Source organism: Hylobates moloch, unplaced genomic scaffold, assembly GCF_009828535.3.
Source record: "Hylobates moloch isolate HMO894 unplaced genomic scaffold, HMol_V3 SCAFFOLD_6, whole genome shotgun sequence".
Lineage (NCBI taxonomy): Eukaryota > Metazoa > Chordata > Mammalia > Primates > Hylobatidae > Hylobates > Hylobates moloch.
In genome coordinates, this window is record NW_026652281.1 from 21684360 (window position 1) to 21706098 (window position 21739).

The following is a 21739-nucleotide window of genomic DNA, read 5'->3' on the forward strand; positions in this document are numbered from 1 at the left end:
TTTTTTTTTTTGAGATGGAGTCTCGCTCTGTCGCCCAGGCTGGAGTGCAGTGGCGCGATCTCGGCTCACTGCAAGCTCTGCCTCCCAGATTCACGCCATTCTCCTGCCTCAGCCTCCCGAGCAGCTGGGACCACAGGCGCCCAGCACCAGGCCTGGCTAATTTTTTGTATTTTTAGTAGAGACAGGGTTTCACCATGCCAGCCGGGATGGTCTCGATCTCCTGACCTCGTGATCCGCCCGCCTCGGCCTCCCAAAGTGCTGGGATTACAGGCGTGAGCCACCGCGCCTAGCCTGTTTTTTCTTCTTAAAACAAGCATTCTACTTCTCTCCAAATGTAATTAGTTGACTTCAGGTATGGCTATAAGAACATAAATGCAAAAATTTCTTCTTATGGCCAGACTGTCAGATTTCTCTGTGTTCTTGAATTTTCTCAACCTACCAACAATAAATTGTCTACCTATCTTCTAAACTCAGGAGCCAAACAAGGAGAGGCCTCATTCTGCCTCATGTGACATCAGCAAGACTGAACTCTCCTCTGCTTGCTGTGCTCTGTTCTTGCTGGTTTGTAAGAGGCGGCAATTGTAAGAGGCAGGAACACAGCTTCCCATTTGTTTTTCAGGTTTAAGCGGTTTTGGAAATGACAGGAAGTAGGAAAATGAAGCTTTTGGCTGGCCTTTGAAGAAACTGGAAGTAGAGGTGACAGAATACATGTGGATTGCTCTGGACCTTTTTGGAAAATCATTCTTTTGCCCAACGCAGTTGGCAACCATCCTGGGACTGATAAAATTCCTTTGCACTTCCTCAGAATTTAACTTTGGCTCAATCTGTCAAAGTCACAACCACATTTCTCAAGAGTACCATTTGGCCACAAGTCAAATACATTATCACAAACACATTAGATGTTCCTGAATAGCATTCCTAACCCATAGCTGATGTCCACATTCATCGAGCAAGATCAAATACAAAAAAAAAAAAAAAAAAAAACAGAAAAAAAGTAATTTAATCCATGCTAATTTTATTGAAATCAAGACACTTTCCTAAGTGGACAAATTTTTAGAAAATGGACAAATTTTTAGAAAAAGAGCATAAGCCAGCTGGGTGCAGTGGCTCACACCTGTAATCCCAGCACATTGGGAGGCCGAGGTGGGTGTATCATCTGAGGTCAGGAGTTTGAGACCAGCCTGGTTAACATGGTGAAACTCTGTCTCTACTAAAAATACAAAAGTTAGCCAGGTGTGGTGGCGTGTGCCTGTAATCCCAGCTATCTGGGAGGCTGAGGCAGGATAATCATTTGAACCCGGGAGGCAGAGGAAGCAGTGAGGTGATGTTGCCCTACTGCACTCCAGTCTAGGTGACAGAGCAAAACTCTGTCTCAAAAAGAAAAAAAGAAAAAAGAAGAAGAAAAAGAGCATAAGGCTGGAACCTGAAATGACATCACCAATGGTTAGAAATTTTAATGAAATTGGGATACTTACAGCCTCTTGAATTTCTCAGTAGATTGTTATCATATTCATCCCCAAGGAGAGTTACCTAGCTTAATGTTTGCTGGGTCAATGTTTGGTAAGCACCAGGGCAAGATGATTGGCCCATATATCTAAAGCAGTGCTACTCAAAGTGTGGTATTAGGGCCAGTATCATCTGGAACCCTATTAGAAATGCAAATTAATGGCCCCACCCCAGCCTCCTATAGCAGAATCTCTGCAGCTGGGGGTCAGGAATCTGGGGGTTTATAAACTCTCCAGGTGATTCTAATGCTCACTCAAGTTTAAGAACCACTGGCCTCACATCTCCAGAACAAACTGTCAACCAGCAACTGATGGTTTGTGGTTATGCCTGCAAATGAAAGAAGTGCAGCCATCCATGCCATCCTCCCTTGGTTGGAAACTAAGTCCCAGCTGCTGATTTTTGCTTCCTTTTCTCTGCATTTCCAAATACTGTGTTAGAACTGTGGGGCTCTATACGTAGAAAATGTCTTAAGATAACAGTCTGTGTTTTTAAATTTGGGACTGTAAGGGGCTCCTCCTAAACATGTTTGGAGTATTTTATTTTGCTGATACTAAAAGCTGACCATTTACCTAAATAGTAATATACACCTTTCCAGAATCAGCTCTCTGGACAACCCAGCTGTCTGCTGCAAAAGAGCAAAAAACCCTGAAGTAGACCAAAAAAAGTTCCAATCATCCAACATATATATGTTGGGTAAAATTATGCATCAAAGCTCATACCTTTTTCTAAACTCTTGGAGGCTATCAAAATCTACTCACTCTTTCTAAAATTAGTTGTACCTTAGAAGTACATAAGTTTTTTAAAAATTCAGATGCATAAGAACTAATTGTAAGAGCTAAAACTATAAAACTCATAAGAAAACATACATGTAAATCTTCATGATCTTGGATTAGGCAATGGTTTCTTAGATATGCCACCTAAAGCACAAGCAATGAAAGAAAAAATAATTAAAATTTGAAACTTTGTGCTTTAAAGGACTATTTCAAGATAGAAAGTGAAAACACAGCCCACAGAATGGAAGGAAATATTTGCATATCACTTATCTGAAAAGAGTCTGGTATCCAGAACATATAAAGAATTCTTACAACTTAATAGTTAAAAAAATAGGCCAGCCACGGTAGCTCACACCGGTAATCCCAGCACTTTGGGAGGCCCTGGGTGGAGTTCAAGACCAGCCTGGCCAACATGGCGAAACCCTGTATCTACTAAAAATACAAAAATTAGCTGGGCATGCTGGGGTACACCTGTAATCCCAGCTACTCTGGAGGCTACACAGGAGGATCACTTGAACCCAGGAGGTGGAGGTTGCAGTGAGCCAAGAACCCACCACTGTACTCCAGCATGGGCAACAGAGCCAGACTCTGCCTCAAAAATAATAATAACCCAATTAAAAACTGGACAAAAGATTTGAATAGGCATTTCTGCAAAGAAGGTATACATATGGCCAATAAGCACATGAAAAGATGCTCAACATCTTTAGTCATTAGGGAAATGCAAATAAACACAATGAGATGCCATTTCACACCCACTAAGATGGATAGAATCAAAAAGATAAACAATAACAAATACTGGCAAGAATTTGGAGAAACCGGAACCCTTATACATTGCTGGTGGAAATGTAAAGTGGTGTGGCCACTTTGGGAAATAGTTTGGCAGTTCCTCAAAAAGCTAAACAATAGTCACCATATGACCTAGCTATTCCACTCCTAGGTGCATACCCAATAGAATTGAAAATGTATTTGGAAACAACTCAACTGTCCAACTGATGAATGGACAAACAAAATGTGAAATGGTCAGCTATGAAAAGGAACAAAGTACTGGTACATTCTACAACACAGGAACCTTGAAAACATTAGGCTAGGTGAAAGAAGCCAGACACCAAAAGCCACATATTGTATAATTCCATTTACATGAAATATCCAGAGTAGGTAAAGCCAGAGAGACAAAGTTGATTAGTGGTTGCCAGGGACTGGTGGAAGGGGAGAATGAGTGACTGCTAATGGGTGTGGGTTTTCTTCTGGGGTGACGATAATGCCCTGGAATTAGATAATGGTGATGGTTGCACAATGTTGTAAAATGCTAAAAACCACGGAATTGTATATTTTAAGAGAGTGAATTTTATGATGTGTTATATTAATCATATCTCAATTTTTAAAACACAGGCAGCAGGTTGGATGTGGCCTATGGGGTTACAGTTTGCCAATCCCAGCTCTAGTGCAAAAAAAGAGGAGGGGGCAGATAGTTGAAAAAGGCTGACAAAATGTTTGAGACAGTCTTGCTTTTGTCACCCAGGCTGGAGTAGAATGGCAGGATCTCGGCTCGCTGCAACCTCCTCCTCCTGGGTTCAAGCAATTCTCCTGCCTCAGCCTCCCAAGTAGCTGGGATTACAGGTGCTGGCCACCACGCCTGGCTAGTTTCTGTATTTTTTTTTTTTTTTTTTGAGACAGAGTCTCGCTCTGTTGCCCAGGCTGGAGTGCAGTGGCGCAATCTCGGCTCACTGCAAACTCCGCCTCCCGGGTTCACACCATTCTCCTGCCTCAGCCTCTCCGAGTTGCTGGGACTACAGGTGCCCGCCACCACGCCCGGCTAATTTTTTGTATTTTTAGTAGAGACGGGGTTTCACCGTGGTCTCGATCTCCTGACCTCGTGATCCGCCCGCCTCAGCCTCCCAAAGTGCTGGGATTACAAGCGTGAGCCACCGCGCCCGGCGGTTTTTGTATTTTTAGTAGAGATGGGGTTTCACCATGTTGGCCAGGCTTGTCTCGAACTCTTGACCTCAGGTGATCCGCCTGCCTCGGCCTCCCAAAGTGCTGGGATTACAGGTGTGAGCCACCACACCAGGCCTAATGTTGAGTATTTTTGAAGCAGGGTGATGAATATGTAGTGGTTCATTACATTATTTTCTCTACTTTTACGTTTGTTCAGACACGCACATATTTTTATAAGAATCGCATATCATGTATGCCAAATTAGATAATAGAATCACCAGGGATGGGGTCTGGGCATCTGTAAGTTTTAACAATTTTCCAGTTGATTCTTTTGAAACCAATCAATTGCTGGATTGAAAATCAATAGTTGGGGATCACTATTCTATATATAGTTCTGTTAACTTGATTATCTTAGCAGATTAAAAGAGAGGAAAACAATTCCAATAGAAAAACAAATAGGAGTATGTACTCCTAGGGTGATAGGTGCGCCAAAATCTCACAAATCACCACTGAACAACTTATTCATGTAACCAAATCACCTGTCCCCCAAAAACGTATGAAAATAAAAATTTTTTTAAAAAAAGAAAAATAGGTAATAGCAAAAAAAAGGCTCTCACAGCCCAACAAGAGAGAAACAGAAAAGAAGGAAATACAAGAATTTAAAGAGCTCAGTATTCTAAGGCCACTGTTAGCATAAATCAAACAGCCTCTGCGCCATAATAAACTTTGAAGTCATCACTGTATTACAGAATAGCACAACTTTTGATATTCCTAATGATGACCTGGAGGCATTCAGAGAGGATTAAATATGTTCAGTAAATGGTATTTAAGGTATATGGAAGTAAATATTTATTTTAGAAAATAGCATTTTAAGAATGCTCCTTTCTTAAAACCTCAATTATCTAGGAAATCTGATTCACCCAAAAGATGGTTTAAAAATCCTTAATAGCTTTATTTTAAAGTCTTCTAATTCTTCCACTTGACATTTATAAGCAAAATTCTACCTTGCAACTAAGGAAAAATAACAGGATATAAACATCCTTTCTGAAACAAGTATTGGATACAGAAAACTCTTGGGGGATGGTGGGAACTGAGATGGATGTGATTGTTTTTGTTTCTTAATGTATACTGCCTTCTAATCTTATATTTTTTAAAAAATCAACTTTATTGAGATATAATTTACATATAATAAAAATTTTTAAGGCTATAAGTTGAATGCTTTTGACAAATGTATACACCTGCGTAACCATCATCCCAATAAATATATAAAACATTTCCACCTCCCCAGAATTCTGTGCCCCTTTGCAGTCAATCCCTCACCCAACACCCACTTTGCCTCCAGGAAACCACTGATGTGATTTCTGTCACTATTGATTAATTTTGCCTCTAGACTTTCATATAAGCAGACTCATGCTGTAAACATTCTTGTGTCCAGCTTCTTTGTGTCAGCATGGTATCTATGAGATGCATCCATGTTGGTGCATGTTGTTAGTAGTTCATTCCATTTTATTACTGAGTAGTAATTCATTACATGAATATACCACAAATTATTTATCCATTCACCTGTTGTTTCTGTTTGCATGAATAAAAATGCAAAAGTCTTTCTTATGCACATAAGTTTTTATTTCCCTTGAGCAAATACCAGTGTTGGGTCATATGTTAAATATATGTTTAACTTTTTAAGAGACTGCCAAACTCCTTTCCCAGATAGTTGCACCATTTTATACTTCCACTAGCAATGCACAACAGTACCACTTAAAACCCATGACCTTGACTTACAAATTAGTAGAAGGAAAATCCTCTTTCTCTCTCTCAGTGGTTTCTGTCTCTCACTGACTCACTATTTTGTGTGCTGCTTTAGGCACTTCACCTTGTACTTATGTAAACCTTCTCCCATATGTTTCCAAACTCATTTTAAGCTTCAATCAACATTAATATTAATATGCTATTAAGAGAGCAACTAAAGTTTTAAGCCTAAAAAATTTTTCCCCAAATACTAATAGCTAAAAACTGTCTCTAAAGCAGCATTTATTTATGTTTCTAATGAGTAGGCAATGAATGTGATTGAGTCCTTGACCATTCAACATCTTGGCAGTTTTTGTGGTTTTACTCTTTTGAATGTCAACTTTCTGTGGAAGTCAGTGCCACTGTTCATAAAAGAGGAACAATACAGTTCAGTGATGAAGAGCTCTAGCTTAAAGAAGTGGTCAGACCAGTGTGAGAACCTTGGCTTCTTTCCATGGGCCCATTCTTTACTTTAATAGAGCATTGGTTTCTTCATCTGTAATCTGGGGAGTAGGGGTCATTATTATCCATGTCTCATATGATTGTTATGAAGACGATGATCTCATTTATGTAAAGCCTTTGGCAATGGTCGTGGTCCATATTTATTGCTCAAGAAATGGAAGACTTAAGAGAAGAGTCATCATTAGAAACACATTCTAGAACACAAGTGTTCTAGGATGTAAATTCCCTCCTAGAACACATGTGTTCTAGGTTGTAAATTCCCTCTTTTTTTTTTTTTTTTTTTTTTTTTTACTAAGAACATGTTTCTTCTCTCCTTTCAGAAGTCAAGAAGGCTCTCATTTCATTAGCTTCTAATAAGCTCTATCTTTCTCAAAGTTATTCCCTCCTCCCTACCTGCAGGGCTGGCTATTAGGAGGGAGGAATGTGATTCTTCTCTCACCAGGGTCTAGTCTTGCTTACTTGCCCAGATGCCTGTACCCAAAACTGGCTCACCATGTTGTTGTCTGCCTCAGCTGGTTCAACTGGTCTCACACTGAAACATCCTACTTCTTTCCAGAACTTGGCGTTGACCTCCCATATGCTCAGGAGACTTACCAGACCTCTGGGTTGAGGGATTAAGATGTATCTGCAATGTGGACCCCAGCCTAGGCTGTGAAATTTCCCTGACCTCTTTTCTCTTGAAAAACAACCATAGTAGGACAGAAAGAAAAAAACTCACTGGACTCATATCTTAAAATTTCAGAATATCATTTTTAATTTTCCAAAGGCATGTACCATAAGAAAGGGAAATTGCTGAGGCTTAGGCCTTCCATTTAAAGACCGTTTTGTAAATTTGCCCTTGCTCTTAGGGCCTTTATGGAGTTGCTAGTATTATATCTTCCCCAAGTACTGAATCTGGAGAAATTGAAGTCTGTAAGGAGGTGAAAGAATCATACCAATAAATAAGCTAATTAAGAAATGTAATGTGTTTATGTATATCCAGCAAATAAAGCAACCAGGGAAACTCAGGATGAACCAGCCTTGTGACATCAGACCACTCATTTGAACATCTTATTGAGGCAAATTTTGTTATCCTCACCTTTGTGTGTGCTGTGTTTTTTGATCTGTGGGTTTAGTTCCACCTTCAGGCCAAGGACAGATGAGGCATAGCCAGGAGGGGGAAGAGAAAAAGAATGCAGAGGTTATGGTCTGGCAGTGTTGGGGTGAAGTAAAGCTAACCTTAGCTCAAGATCTTTCTGACTTTGTCAAATACCCTACAAAGTATCAACTGAAGATAGGCTGTCACCTCTGACCACATGATCCAAGCAAGAGGCTAGCTCACTCAGTCCCCTTAGCCAGAACTAGTGAACGTATGATACAAATACAGCCCATGGTAGGAGCGCTTATGACTCTCTCAGCCCTTGATGCTGCCCCTTAGGTGGGTTCTCTGTTACATGGAGACTAAGAAAGAATGACAGATTTCAGTGAATTATGTGAATACACTTTAAGAGTTTAACATCAGTACTCTTGATATTGTGACATCCTAATCTTTTTGTTTGTTTTCCTGACAGAAGAGTGTATACCAATTAAAGAAGAGTCAAAATCCTCTACTTGCTCTTTTTCAGCTGCTTAAAAACTCACCAGATTTTTTCTTAATTTACCAATTATAAAGCTAAATTTAAATTTTTGTCAGCTTCTATTTCTAAAAAATGCTTAGTATCTTAAATCCAATTAATCTTGTCTTAGCTCAAAGTATAAATAAATCTCTGTAGCAAATATCTCTTATGTCATGCAGAAGATGTGAGTGCTTGGTTTTTTGTTTTTCAAATTTTCTTCTTAAATGTAGCATTTTTTTAATAGCACTAACTTTTTAATGATTTTTTTCTCCTTGCAAATGTTGACTGTATAAGATTGGTCAAATCTTCTATTTTGGTTTATATGGGTATTACCATTAATATTGTCTGAATTTTTCCTACAAAAATAACAAGCATGATGTATAATTACTCTAGTTTATATTTTAAAGAAGAATTGCATTATTTTAGGGTCTGTTCTTATAATTCATCGAAAATATTTTTGTAACAATTCATAAAAATGGCTTATCAGGCCGGGCGCGGTGGCTCACACTTGTAATCCCAGCACTTTGGGAGGCCGAGGCGGGCGGATCACGAGGTCAGGAGATCGAGACTACGGTGAAACCCCGTCTCTACTAAAAATACAAAAAATTATCCGGGCGTGGTGACGGACACCTGTAGTCCCAGCTACTCGGAGAGGCTGAGGCAGGAGAATGGCGTGAACCCGGGAGGCGGAGCTTGCAGTGAGCCGAGATTGCGCCACTGCACTCCAGCCTGGGCGACAGAGCGAGACTCCGTCTCAAAAAAAAAAATGGCTTATCTTCCAAGGAGACAAACTGTAAGACTAGTCATTCTTTGCTCACTTGTTTCATAAGCTAAATAAAGAGGGTTAGAAAATAATAGAAAAACGACATTGAGTGCCTACTCAGTGCTGCATACTAGGCTAAACATTACATACATTATCTGGTAAGGCTTACAACATGCCATAAGCAGTGATAGGTGTTGTCATCATCTTAATTTTGTATATAAGGAAAATAAAGCTTAGAGAACATCAAGTTGCCCACAGTTACACAGGCAGAAAGAAAACACTTTCTCATGAAAAAAATCATTACAAAATGGAGTCAATAACGAAAAAATAATTATAAAATGGAGTCAATAACAGGTTACAGCATCACAAGTGCATATTTGTTTTATTATTGTTGCTACTATTGAAAACATGTAGTTATACACACACACACACACACACACACACACACACACACAGGTTTATTCCATATTCAAAATGCTGGGACCAGAAGTGTTTTGGATTTCAGATTTTTTTCAGTTTCTGGGATATTTGCATATGCATAATGAGATATCTTAGGGATGAGACCTAACTCTAAACATGAAATTCATTCATGTTTCGTATATACTTTATACAAATAGCCTGACATTAACTTCATATAATATTTTAAATAATTTTGCACATGAAACAAAGGTGTGTATATTGAACTATCAGAATGCAGAGTGTCAGGTATGAAATTTTCCACTTGTGGCATCATGTCAGCACTGAAAAAGTTTCCTATTTTGGAACATTTTGTATTTTCAGATTAGGAATGCTCAACCCATGTATAAATAAATATATGTAAACAGACACACATACACACACACACATATATGATTATTGGTAATAGAACGTTAGACTGGAAGGGAATGACCATAGCACATTAATTCCCTCATTTTCCAAATGAAGAAATTAAGGGTCACAGAAGCGAAATGACTAGCCCACAGGCTAGTTAATTGAATTTCAAAATCAATCTACAGATATATATATATATATCTAGAGAGAGAGAGAGAGAGATGAGATAGATATAGATATAGATATATAGATACAGATATAGATAGATATAGATATAGATATAGATATAGATATAGATATAGATATATAGGGTGTGTGTGTGCCTTCTGGGTTCCATGAGTGTTGACCAAAAAATTTCTTTCCTAAGTTCTCACATTGTAAAACTATCATGTTAATGTCATAGACCCATATACTTGTTTCTTCACATGATGCTTCCTCCCTAATTCTGTAGGACAAAGAAATACACTGCATATTTATGTTAAGTTTTGCAGGTGCCTGTTTGTTTACACTGTGAATGGGTAACCATGGTTGCTTCAGCATTGTCACTCTCAAGCTTGTCCGTATAATTGTATAGTGGTATCACTGGGGTTGTGAAACAACCAGTAATATTCTTCTTTGTGTTTATATTTAGTAGTGACTGTTAATGGTGTGATTATAGGATGTAAACAAGCTCCACCTAGAGTGAGCTCAAATGACTCAGTGACTGCCTGGGAGCCGGTTGCCCCATGCATATTGCACTCAGAAATGAAAATATCCAGCGTAGACAAGTTTATTATGACTATAAATTTGACTTCATACTATTACTACTTCAAGCCAAATTATATATGTTTGATGAGGCATAATTTCTTATTAGATCCAAAGAATACCAGGGCAGACTACATTGCACTGGAATTATAATTTGGATTTTAATCATTTTGTTCTTTTCCAAATTCTGACTAATGAAATAAATTCAGTACTGTAGTTACACAAATGAATAGGGGACAGCATAGGACAAAAAAGGAACAAATTGTATTGCTTATCATTAATATTTTTTATAAGCATAAGCTTAACTGTTGGCATTTATTCCTGCCCTTTTCATCAGCCGTATGGTGGTTGCTTCTGAAAGACAGATGTCTGAGTTTGGACATCTCTGATTAGGGATTGAACACCCCAAATTCTGCCCTCTCACGATTCTCTAAAATTTTATTTTGATAACCTCTATGCAAATCCTTCATGTAGATCAATGTTCCTCATTTTTGACAAAGAGAATATGTTGAAACCTTTTCAACAAAATATCTTCTGTGAAGAGGGGAGGGAATTGTAGGAATGACCTGTGTTTGTTTGTGCTTGCTATATTTCTCTCTTTTCTTCAGTACTTCTGGGATTCAGACATATGAAATAAATGTTTACAATAAAAGATGCCATTGAATACATGACGTCATAGCTGGAATTGCCTCTAACACCTCATCTTATTATCTGTACTAAGTATAACATCAGCTGCATTTGTATAATATAAATAATAGAAACATGGAGTTAGCTGAATAATGAGCAATTTCTCCTTAATTCTAGCTACTTTTAATTCATTCTGGTGAGTACTTAGCTTCTAATCAGAATATTTATTTTCTGATCATTTTTCTAAATCACAATTACATATTTGTGTATATGAACAATCAGAGTTTCATAAGGGTTAAGGAGTCAGGTGAAATAAGCCAGTGGAAACAAGATGATATATAATTTTGAATATTAAAAGTATGGTATTTGCCACACTGCCAGACAGTTCTCTCTTTTTTGATGCATAAAAATGGCAAAATATCATTGCTGTGAATGTCTTGAGAGTCTGGTATCTGGCTATAAATTGTTTTTCTAAAGTATTTAAGTCATCAAAACAGTAGCAGGAGGTCATTGTCTAATGTTACTTTACAGCTGGAGGCAGGCAGATCAGGAAGATCTTAGATTCATTTTACAAAAAATGTTCACATGGGAAAATATTAATAAGTATTAATAAAAAATTAAAAGAAAAGTTTTAGGGTTTGCATTAAACGGGAATAAGATTTATACTCTGCTTCTGTAGGGGTATTGAATATCATTTGAATTTGCAAATATTGATACAACTGTCATTATTTTCACATTGCGACAATTTTGAGTTTTCTTCACTTGAAACATTGTCCCAAGGGGCATTATGACTATTAAACTAATCTTTATTCAGATTTATACAGCCTGAACTCAAATCTCTGGAACAAAATTAATAAATCATGTGTCAACTGAGAGAATAGCAGAAACTGTAAACAATTTGATGAACAATTTCTAGGTGAATGGCACAACTTATGCTAACTTTTAGTTTATGGAAATTTTCTATGTAAGATATAAAAACTCTTAGGACCTCCTGGAAACAGTAGAAATTCATGTTCTTGCTGGATTTACTCCAAGATGGATTGAACCAGGCTGGATCAAACCATTGTATGGACCCTTGGAAAGATAATTAGCGGGGAATATCACACAGCTTGACTTCATAGCATTCTAAAACTCTAACTCAAACCCCTCCTGCTGCAATTTATGTCCATTTCTTCTTGTGGTTTTCTCAGAGGAGCTCTTGGAGCATAACTGAGTGCCTTCTATGGAACTATAACTAACTAATAACCTAGGAGACAAAGGTACATTGGTAATTAGTAGAGGAAGTGCTGCTGGTCGGAATACCAAGCAATGCTTACTGTCTATTAGTTACTGAGTTGTTTTCCATGGAGGTATAGTAATTACAGCTTTAAGAACATTCAAAAATTATTGGCCATGATCACTTAAGGTGTGATTATTTTCTAAATAAACTCTTTTTTAGAACAGTTTTGTAGTGACAGGAAAAAATTGCTAAGATAGTACAGGGATTTTCCCTATACCTTGCACCTTCTTTCCCCTATTATTAATGTCCTACCTTAGTATGGTATATGTGTTTGAACAAAGGACCAAGATTGATGCATTATTATGATATTAGCTAAAGTCGATACATCATTCATATTTACTTAGATTTTACCTAACATTCTTTTTGTGTTCCAGGATCCCATCCAGGAGCCTATGATACATTTAGTTTTCATTGCCTCCTTAGGCTCCTCTTGGCTGGGATAGTTTCTCAGACTTTCTTTGTTTTTGATGACCTAGATAGTTTTGAGAAATGCTGGTCAGCTATTTTGTAAAAAGTCCCTGAATTGGGATTTGTTTGCTGTTTTTCACATGAATAGACTGGGGTTATGGATTTAGGGGAGGAAGCCCACAGAAATAAAGGGCTATTTTTCATCACATCATATCAAGGAAACATACTACTAACATGCCCTATCACTGTTGATGTTGACCTTGATCACCTGGCTGAGGTAGTGTTTGTCAGGTTTCTTCACAGTAAAATTATTCCTTCCCCCTTTCCATACTATAGCCTTTGGAAGAGATGGCCAGCCTATACTCAAGGAATACGGAGTTACGCTCCATTTCCTTATGGTCAGTGTCCACATAAATTATTTGGATTTCATCTGCACAAGAGATTTGTCTTTTCTCCCCCTTCCCCTTTATTTATTCAATCATCCATTTAAAGCAGTGTGGACTAATGGATATTTATTTTATACTTTGGCAATAATATAATACTTCACTTATTTCGTTACTTAGATTGTTCCACTGTTGGTCATTAGTGGTAGCTCATTCACTTGGATCCTATGTTGCTTTAAAATAGCCCCATCATTGTGGAGTTAGGTTTGTTTTAATTGTACATTATACTTAAAAATCAGTCAAATGGCAGTTGTCAACTTTTCTCCTCTGTGTGCCAGGAATCAATCAATTTCTATTCAAGTAAACAAGCGGCAAAAGAGTCACATTTGATTATTAACTAGAAGAATATTCAGTACCCTTTATCGGTCTTCTTCTATATACTTCCCAGTCCTGACACCCTTTTTAGATTCAAAGATTAATTAATTTAAAGGCTGTGATGAGCAGATTAGATCAGAAGTAACTAGAGACCTAGAATGGAATATGAAGAATTAGATAATGAAAAAGAAAAAATACAGAATACAAAAGCAGTGGGCTTTTAGAAGTTTAAGAAAATTGAACTCTGTAAAGAAAAAGCTTTAATTCAAGAAAAAGTAAGCAAGCTAGACCATTTATTAAACTAATATACATCTTAATATAATCACTTGTCTTGGCCAGAGCAACAACATAGAGGACGGTTAATGGTAAACTGGAAGCACCTTATTAAAATCAGAAACAAGACAAAGATATCCCCTGTCGTCATGATCATTCAGTGTTATTCTGGAAGCTACTGCCCAGCTAAGAAACAGAAAGCAGAGAAAAGGAAGAGAAAGACAGCCATGATTTGTATGTTATATTTCTGTTTACCTAGAAACTTAAAAGAATCAACACAAAGTAATAAATAAAAATTTGATAAACAATAAAAATCTGTATACAAAATAAAACGAAAATCAATAGCTTTCCCATGTATGGGCAATAAGTAGTTACAACATGTAATGGGAAATGTCCCATTTACCAGAGTATAAAATATTCAGTAATAAATCTATATTTGGAAAACTAAAATACTGAGCAAAATAAAAGAAAAATTTGAATAAATACTATGTTCCTAGATGAGAAAACTAAATATTTGCAAGATACAATTCTTTCTATATTATTGTTCAGCTTAAATACATTTTTAACAAGGTAACAATTTTAGATGATGATTTAAAAAATATCAGGAAGGATAAATAACAGAAAAGATCAGTAAAATCTGAGCACAGTAATTTTGGGAATCTTCCTCTACCAGTTATTAAAAATGAATTATAAGTCTATAATAATTTTTAAATGTGATGTTTTACAAAAATAGATTAATGAAGCAGAATCTGGGAACAGATTCAAGTATGTATAAGAATTTACTACAGATAAAGATGACATATAAATAAAGAAGTTATCAAAAATAAGATTGATACAATTGAGAAGCCATTGGGAGAAAATGAAAGTTACCTTTTAACATCATGCAATACACCAAAATAAATTACAAATAGATTGAAGGGTTTATGAAATCATAAAGCTATAGAAAAATCTAGGATGAGTATTTATCTGCACTTGGAAGTACAGGAATGATGGAAGAGACTGCAGAAAAAATGATTGATAGGTTTAACTTCTAAAACTTGTGTGTCAAATAGTCTGTAAACAAAATTAGAAGACAAATAACTGAATGTTTTTAAAGTTAAACATACGTGACAAAAGGTTACTATCTTTAATATATACATGGAATTCTTAAGCACCACTAATAAAAAGGCAAAAAATATAACCCAATAGGAAAGTAGGGAAAAGACATGAATAGACAAATAAAAAAGACTAAATACTATGGCCAAGAAATGTGATAAAGTTTTAAAGGAATATTTATTACTTAATGTACATTTACTAAAATGTTTATGTCAAAAAAACTCTAATAAAAGAATACCATTCTTAGCCGGGCACAGTGGGACGATGGCATGTGCCCATAGTCCCAGAAGGCTGAGGTGGGAGGATCACCTGAACCCAGCAGTTCGAGGCCAACCTGGGCAACATAGTGAGACCCCATATTTTGAAAAGAAAGAAACACCATTCTTAACCTGCCAATTCAAAGAGGTGTTTTAAATGATAAAACCTAGTCGTGACAAAAATTTGGTGAAATGGGCAATTTTGTTCAACTACTGATGAAAGTAAAATTTTCACAGAAAATGGAAACTTTTAGTGGGGAAGGCATTAGTGGAAAGTGGATTGGGATGCAGGTTAAGATCTGAGTTGAAGCTTTCTGGGGTTTTTTTGTTATTGTTTGTTTTTTGTTGTTGTTTTTATTTTTTTGTTTGTTTGTTTGGTTTTTGGAGACAGAGCCTCACTCTGTTGCCCAGGCTGGAGTACAGTGGTGCAATCTTGGCTCACTGCAACCTCCACCTCCCAGGTTCAAGCGATTCCCCTGCCTCAGCCTCCCAAGTAGCTGGGATTACAGGTGCTCGCCACCACACCTGGCTAATTTTTGTGTGTGTGTGTGTGTATTTTTAGTAGAGACAGAGTTTCACTGTGTTTTCAGGCTGGTCTCAAACTCCTGGGCTCAAGCTATCTGCACTCCTTGGCCTCCCAACGTGCTGGGATTACAGGCGTGAGCCACCATGCCTGGACCTAGTTCAAGCTTTCTAATTGTCTTGCTGTGTAAACCTGAATGGGAAATATAAGATCTCTGCATCTTTGTTTCTTCATTTATAAACAAAGACGCTTGGTTTAAAAATATCTTCAGGGTAATTGAAGACAAAAGAAATCCTTAGGTTGGGGTACAGATGGACAATTTGAGGACTAGAAGAAAACTGTTTAAAAACAGGTTCTGACAAAAATCTGAGACCTATTCATTGTAACAGTGTAGAAACTCCAAAAACAATCTCCAAAATATATGTGGGAATTTGGCATAGAGTAGACAAGGCATTAAAAATAAGTGGGAAAAGAAGGGATTGTTTAATAAGTGATTTAGTTCTTTTCATGAAAAAGAAAGGTAGATTAATGTCTCATCCCATACAAATGGATAATTTTAAATGTATTAAGGGCCTGAGTGAAAAATAAAACTTTAAAATTATTAGAAAGAAATGCAGGCAAATATCTTTATGACTGTGAGGAAGAGATTATTTCTCAGTCAGTACACAAAAAAGGACAATTTGTAAAGGAAAGATTACGCTAAGAAGTAAAACTCTTTTATGCAAAATCCTCTATGAGTAAAGCTAAAAGACAAACTCTGAACTGGAAAAATATTTTTTCAACACATAAAGCAGAAAAAAACGTTTCAGACTATATAGATGGAGAATCCTTACAAATCAGTATGAAAAAGATGGACAACTTACTACAGAAATCGGTTGCAAAGGATACCCTCAGGCAATACACAGAGGAGCAGATTTAAAGAACCAATAAACATAAGACATGCTGACCTTACTAACAATTAGGAGAAATGCTGGCTGAAACAAAAACTACCCTTTCTCGCCCTTCATAATGACAAAAATAAAGAAACATGACTGTGCAAATATTGGGCCGGATGAACGAAACTGGGCATGTAGTGTGGTACACCACTTTGGAAAGCAAGTTGGCAATACCTGGTAAAATTTGAAATGTGGTCCGTAACCAAGCAGTTTTACCGCAACAAATATTTCCCAAAGAAGCACTTGCAACAGAATCCCTGTACAAGGATGTTCATTGAAGCATTTTTTTTTTGTCATGATGAGACCTAATGTCTCTTAATGGAGAGATGAAAATAAATTAGAGTATGTTCATATTTTGTTTCCTTCATTGCTGTGCTCCCAGCCACCAGAACATTTCTTGGAACATTGTTGATGCACATAAATATTTGTTGAATGAATGAATATGGTGGAACCCACATAGCATTGAAAATGAATAAATTAGATCCATATGTATCAACATGGATAGATTTCAGGAACAGCGTTGGGCGAACAAAGTGACTTTAGAGTATGGATGTTGTGGTACACTTTTAATATGCATAAAATGATACTGTAAGGTGTTTATAGATGCCTATGTGTAGTAAAAATATTAAAATGTACTGAAAAAATACAAAAATTATAATGCCAGTTGCCTCTGGGAAGGGAAAGGAAGGAAGGATTTCTCTAGGAAAGAGAAAGAGGGAAGGAGAAGAATGAGGGCAGGCATTGGGAAATAGGAGACTTAAGTTTACTTCTGTGGCCTTATTTCTTTTAATAAGAAAATTCGTCTGAAGTACAAATGACAAAATGTAAACTTTTTTTAAAATTCTGAGTTGTAAATGCATGAGTGCGCTCTATTTATTAAACTTAAAAAAAAAAAAAAACTGGGGCCAGGCAGGGTGGGTCACGCCTGTAATCCCAGCAATTCAAGAGGCTGAAGTGGGAGAATCACTTGAGTGCAGAAGTTTGAGACTAGCCTGGGCAACATAGGGAGACCCGTCTCTACAAAAAAATTTAAAAATTAGCTGGGCATGGTGGCACATACCTGCAGTCCTACCTATCCAGGAAGCTGAGGCAGAGGGATTGCTTGAATGCAGGAGTTGGAGGCTGCAGTGACCCATGGCCATGCCGCTGCACTCCAGCCTCAAAGACAGAATGAGACCCTGTCTCAAAAAAAAAAAAAAAAATTGTATCCATAAAATTAGAAGAGGTTAGGCTGGGCGCGGTGGCTCACGCTTGTAATCTTATTACTTTGGGAGGCCGAGGCAGGTGGATCACGAGGTCAGGAGATCGAGACCATCCTGGCTAACACAGTGAAACCTCGTCTCTACTAAAAATACAAAAAAAAAAAAAAAAAAAATTAGCCGGGCGTGTTGGCAGGTGCCTGTAGTCCCAGCTACTCGGGAGGCTGAGGCAGGAGAATGGCGTGAACCTGGGAGGCGGAACTTGCAGTGAGCCGAGATTGCACCACCGCACTCCAGCCTGGGCAACAGAGTGAGACTCCGTCTCAAAAAAAAAAAAAAAAAATTAGAAGAGGTTGCTACATAAATGGAAGTAACTAATAAAAGAGTGGAAATTAAAAATGTGATGGATTGTATTAAAAATTCATTTACTAGGTTTAAAATAAAGTCAAGTAAATCTCCTAGACCATTGAACAAAAAGATAAAAAGACAGAATATACAAGAGAAGATTTAATGGGCATAGACACCCAATCCTGGAAGTCCAACATCTGATTAATGAGAGCTTCAGAAAGAGCAGACAAAGACAAGGGGGAGGAACAAGCAATTAAAGAAATAATAGAACACTTCCCAGAGTGGAGGAAAGGCAAGAGCCTTCCGATTAAAAGGCAACTCCTTATGAAATTTTGAACACAAAAGATAAAGATGTGATGCTAATGGTATTCAGAGGGAGAAAAAGTTACTGACAAGGAAGTAAGAATCAGAGTGGCGTTTTACTTCCATATTGTATAGCAATATGACATTAAAAGAATTACTTCAGATTTCTGAGGGAAATTTTTTGAACCTAGAACTTACATACCATTGAGCCATTCATCAATATAAAAGCAGAATAAAGATTTTTGGAAATCTTTCGAATCAAAGATTGTGATTTTTTTTTTGGAGAATGTTCTCTAACAAAGAAAACAGGGAACCCAAAAGAGAGAAAGAATGTTATTCAAGCAAATATTCATCCTAATCTCACAGAATACAAATTTTTAAAAATCCTAGGGTAGTGGCAGGTTTGGAAAACAGTATGTGTGAATTACAACATGAAGTTTGAAAGCAATAGGAAGCATGTCTTCAAGAAGAACATGGACTTTCTGTCATGACTTGATTAAACAGTTCAATGAAATTAAAGTGAAATAATATGCTGTTTTTGTCAACAAGAAAAAAAGGCAATTAGAACTGCCTGGAAAAAACAAAAACCTTCGTAAGAAATCTGTAGTCCAACTATGAAACAAATGAAAATGTTTTGATTTTGAGCAGCTGGTGGAATATACTAAAATAAAAACAGACTTGACCTTGAGGTTTGGAACATTTTCCCTCAAGCAACACCATTAAAAGACTTAGCATCTCCTCTCAGGGTGCAATTACACTACTTGGTTCTGAAGCAAATAATATCTATAGAATCATAATATTGAAATGTTCTTTGCTTTCATTTTCTAGAATTTATTTCTAGAGAATCTGTGGAAGACAATTAATATTTTAAGCAATTCACGTTATAAACCTTAAGAATGCAAAATTGATTATATGGCTAAGAGGATTTGGGTAATGGAAGAAGGAGGAACAATGTAGAGAAGTGAAATAGGGCCAGTTTCCCCAACTGAAGTAATTGGGGGTGGTTAAGATACTGCCCCAAGTTGATAGGTTAAGAAATAAACATTTAGGCATATTATTTAAAGTTATAAAGGTAGCAAAGACCTTAAAAGTAAAAAAATAAATAAAAATAAAAATAACAAAACGTGGGAAAGGAGGGAACAATGGTAAAAAGCTAAGTTGCTATTAATTTTAAATTTCGTAAAGGACAGGAAGTTAATAGATACTACTTAAAACTGATAAATCAAGAGAGGAGATAAAAGCACCACCAGAAGAACTAAAATCAAGAATTGTTACAAGAGGTTACTGGGACTATGTATAGTGTATAAAATGGAAATGTTAAGCCTCCATTTATACCATCCTTTAATGAGTGAATTTGCATTATTATGAGAATATACTACCTTTATAAATTTTGAAAGAGAGATTTTTAAAATGTAAGATTTCCTCTGTCTTGCTCATTCTCCCTCCCCTCCCCCTAATAAAAAGAGTCTAGCTAGAAAAAATGCAAGAGTTTGCTGTCGAAGCTGGTTGTTTTGTAACTTGTGTATCCTTCTTACAGGGTAGTGGGCGTAGATTACAGTTGTACCAAAACTCAAAAACCTACTGAGGGCTGGGCGTGATGGCTCACATCTGTAGTCCCAGCACTTTGGGAGGCCAAGGTGGTCAGATCACCTGAGGTCAGGAGTTCGAGACCAGCCTGATCAACATAGTGAAACCCTGTCTGTACTAAAAATACAAAAATTAGCTGGGCGTGGTGGCGGGCACCTGTAATCCCAGCAACTTGGGAGGCTGAGGCAAGATAATCGCTTGAACCCGGGAGGCAGAGGTTGCAGTGAGCCGAGATAGTGCCATTGCACTCCAGCCTGGGCAGCAAAAGTGAAACTCCGTCTCAAAAAAAAATAAACACCTACAGAGGAAACACTGAACAATGGAGAAAAATGTCCAAAGAACTCAAATGGAAACATTAAAGGTCAATGCCTTACGGACAGAGTTTTTGTGTACATCTAATCTACTCTTGGCTGGATGCATGAAACATCACACAGAAGCAACAGGGAAAAGATGAGTCCCATGAACTTAGCCAGCAGAGAAATAAATGGGCTCAAAATGATTTGAGGGTGGGTACAGCGGTATAATAACAAAGATGAGACTGTACACTCAAGTTCATTGCTCACTCCAGGAACTTACCATAGTCAACATATGACTCAAAATATTTCATGAAAAAAATTCTGCAAGTAGTACAATATATATTCCACCATTTTGAACTCCATAATTGTTGTAAAGGAATAGTAATAATAATAATAATAATTAAGACTTTATTGAGTGCCTCCTATGTGCCAAATACTGTATTGAGTGTTTCGTGTGTATTGTTTCATTTAATCTCTAAAAGAGTCCAATGAAGTTAATATTATTATTAACGTTATTCCAATTTAAAGATGAAGAAACTGAGTCACCAGGGGTTGAATAACTTGCTCATACTTGCATAGCCATAAGAAATGGAGCATAGATTATATCTCAAATTTGCCTTATTCCAGCTCATGAGTTTAGAAAACATGAACACATATTTAATAAATAAATAAATAAATAACTGCTAGCTGAACATCCAGAGATTTTGATGTATTTTGATATATCTCATACTCCCAATGTATTTCCTATGTGTAATACATTTTCTATTTATTACCAATTTAGGGATTATACTATGTTACTATATGTTGTTTGGTAATCCACTTTTAAAATATAAGAATAAACGAATATTATTTCATGTGATTCAATATTCTTCTGCAATATCAATTTTAATATCTGGTATTAATTCATTCAACTAATATTTATTAATGCATAAGGCACTATTCTAGATATCTGTATAAGTGACCAAGTAGACAAAATATCCTTGAATTGATAGAGCTTCTATTTCAATGGGGAGAAATAACAATAAAAACAATAAGCAAAGTTTATATTATGTTGGAAACTGATATATACGACATGGATTAAAAGATGCAGCAAGGGTCAGGCGCGGTGGCTCACGCCTGTAATCCCAGCACTTTGGGAGGCCGAGGCGGGTGGATCACGAGGTCAGGAGATCGAGACCATCCTGGTTAACACGGTGAAACCCCGTCTCTACTAAAAGAAAATACGAAAAATTAGCCGGGTGCGGTGGCGGTCGCCTGTAGTCCCAGCTACTCGGGGGGCTGAGGCAGGAGAATGGCATGAACCCAGGAGGCGGAGCTTGCAGTGAGCCGAGATTGTGCCACTGCACTCCGGGCTGGGCGAAAGAGCGAGACCCCGTATCAAAAAAAAAAAAAAAAAAAAGATGCAGCAAGATAAGAGGAATCAGGAGAGTTAGAGGGTATGGTAAGGTGATTGCAGTTTTTATTGAGAAAATGACATT

At 37.1% G+C, this 21739-nt stretch overlaps 1 protein-coding gene across 5 annotated transcripts in view; it reads left to right on the forward strand.

The window, feature by feature from the left end:
* Nucleotides 1-21739, forward strand: part of MARCHF3 (membrane associated ring-CH-type finger 3) — a 160669-nt gene that overhangs the window by 60695 nt on the left and 78235 nt on the right. The window lies entirely within an intron of this gene.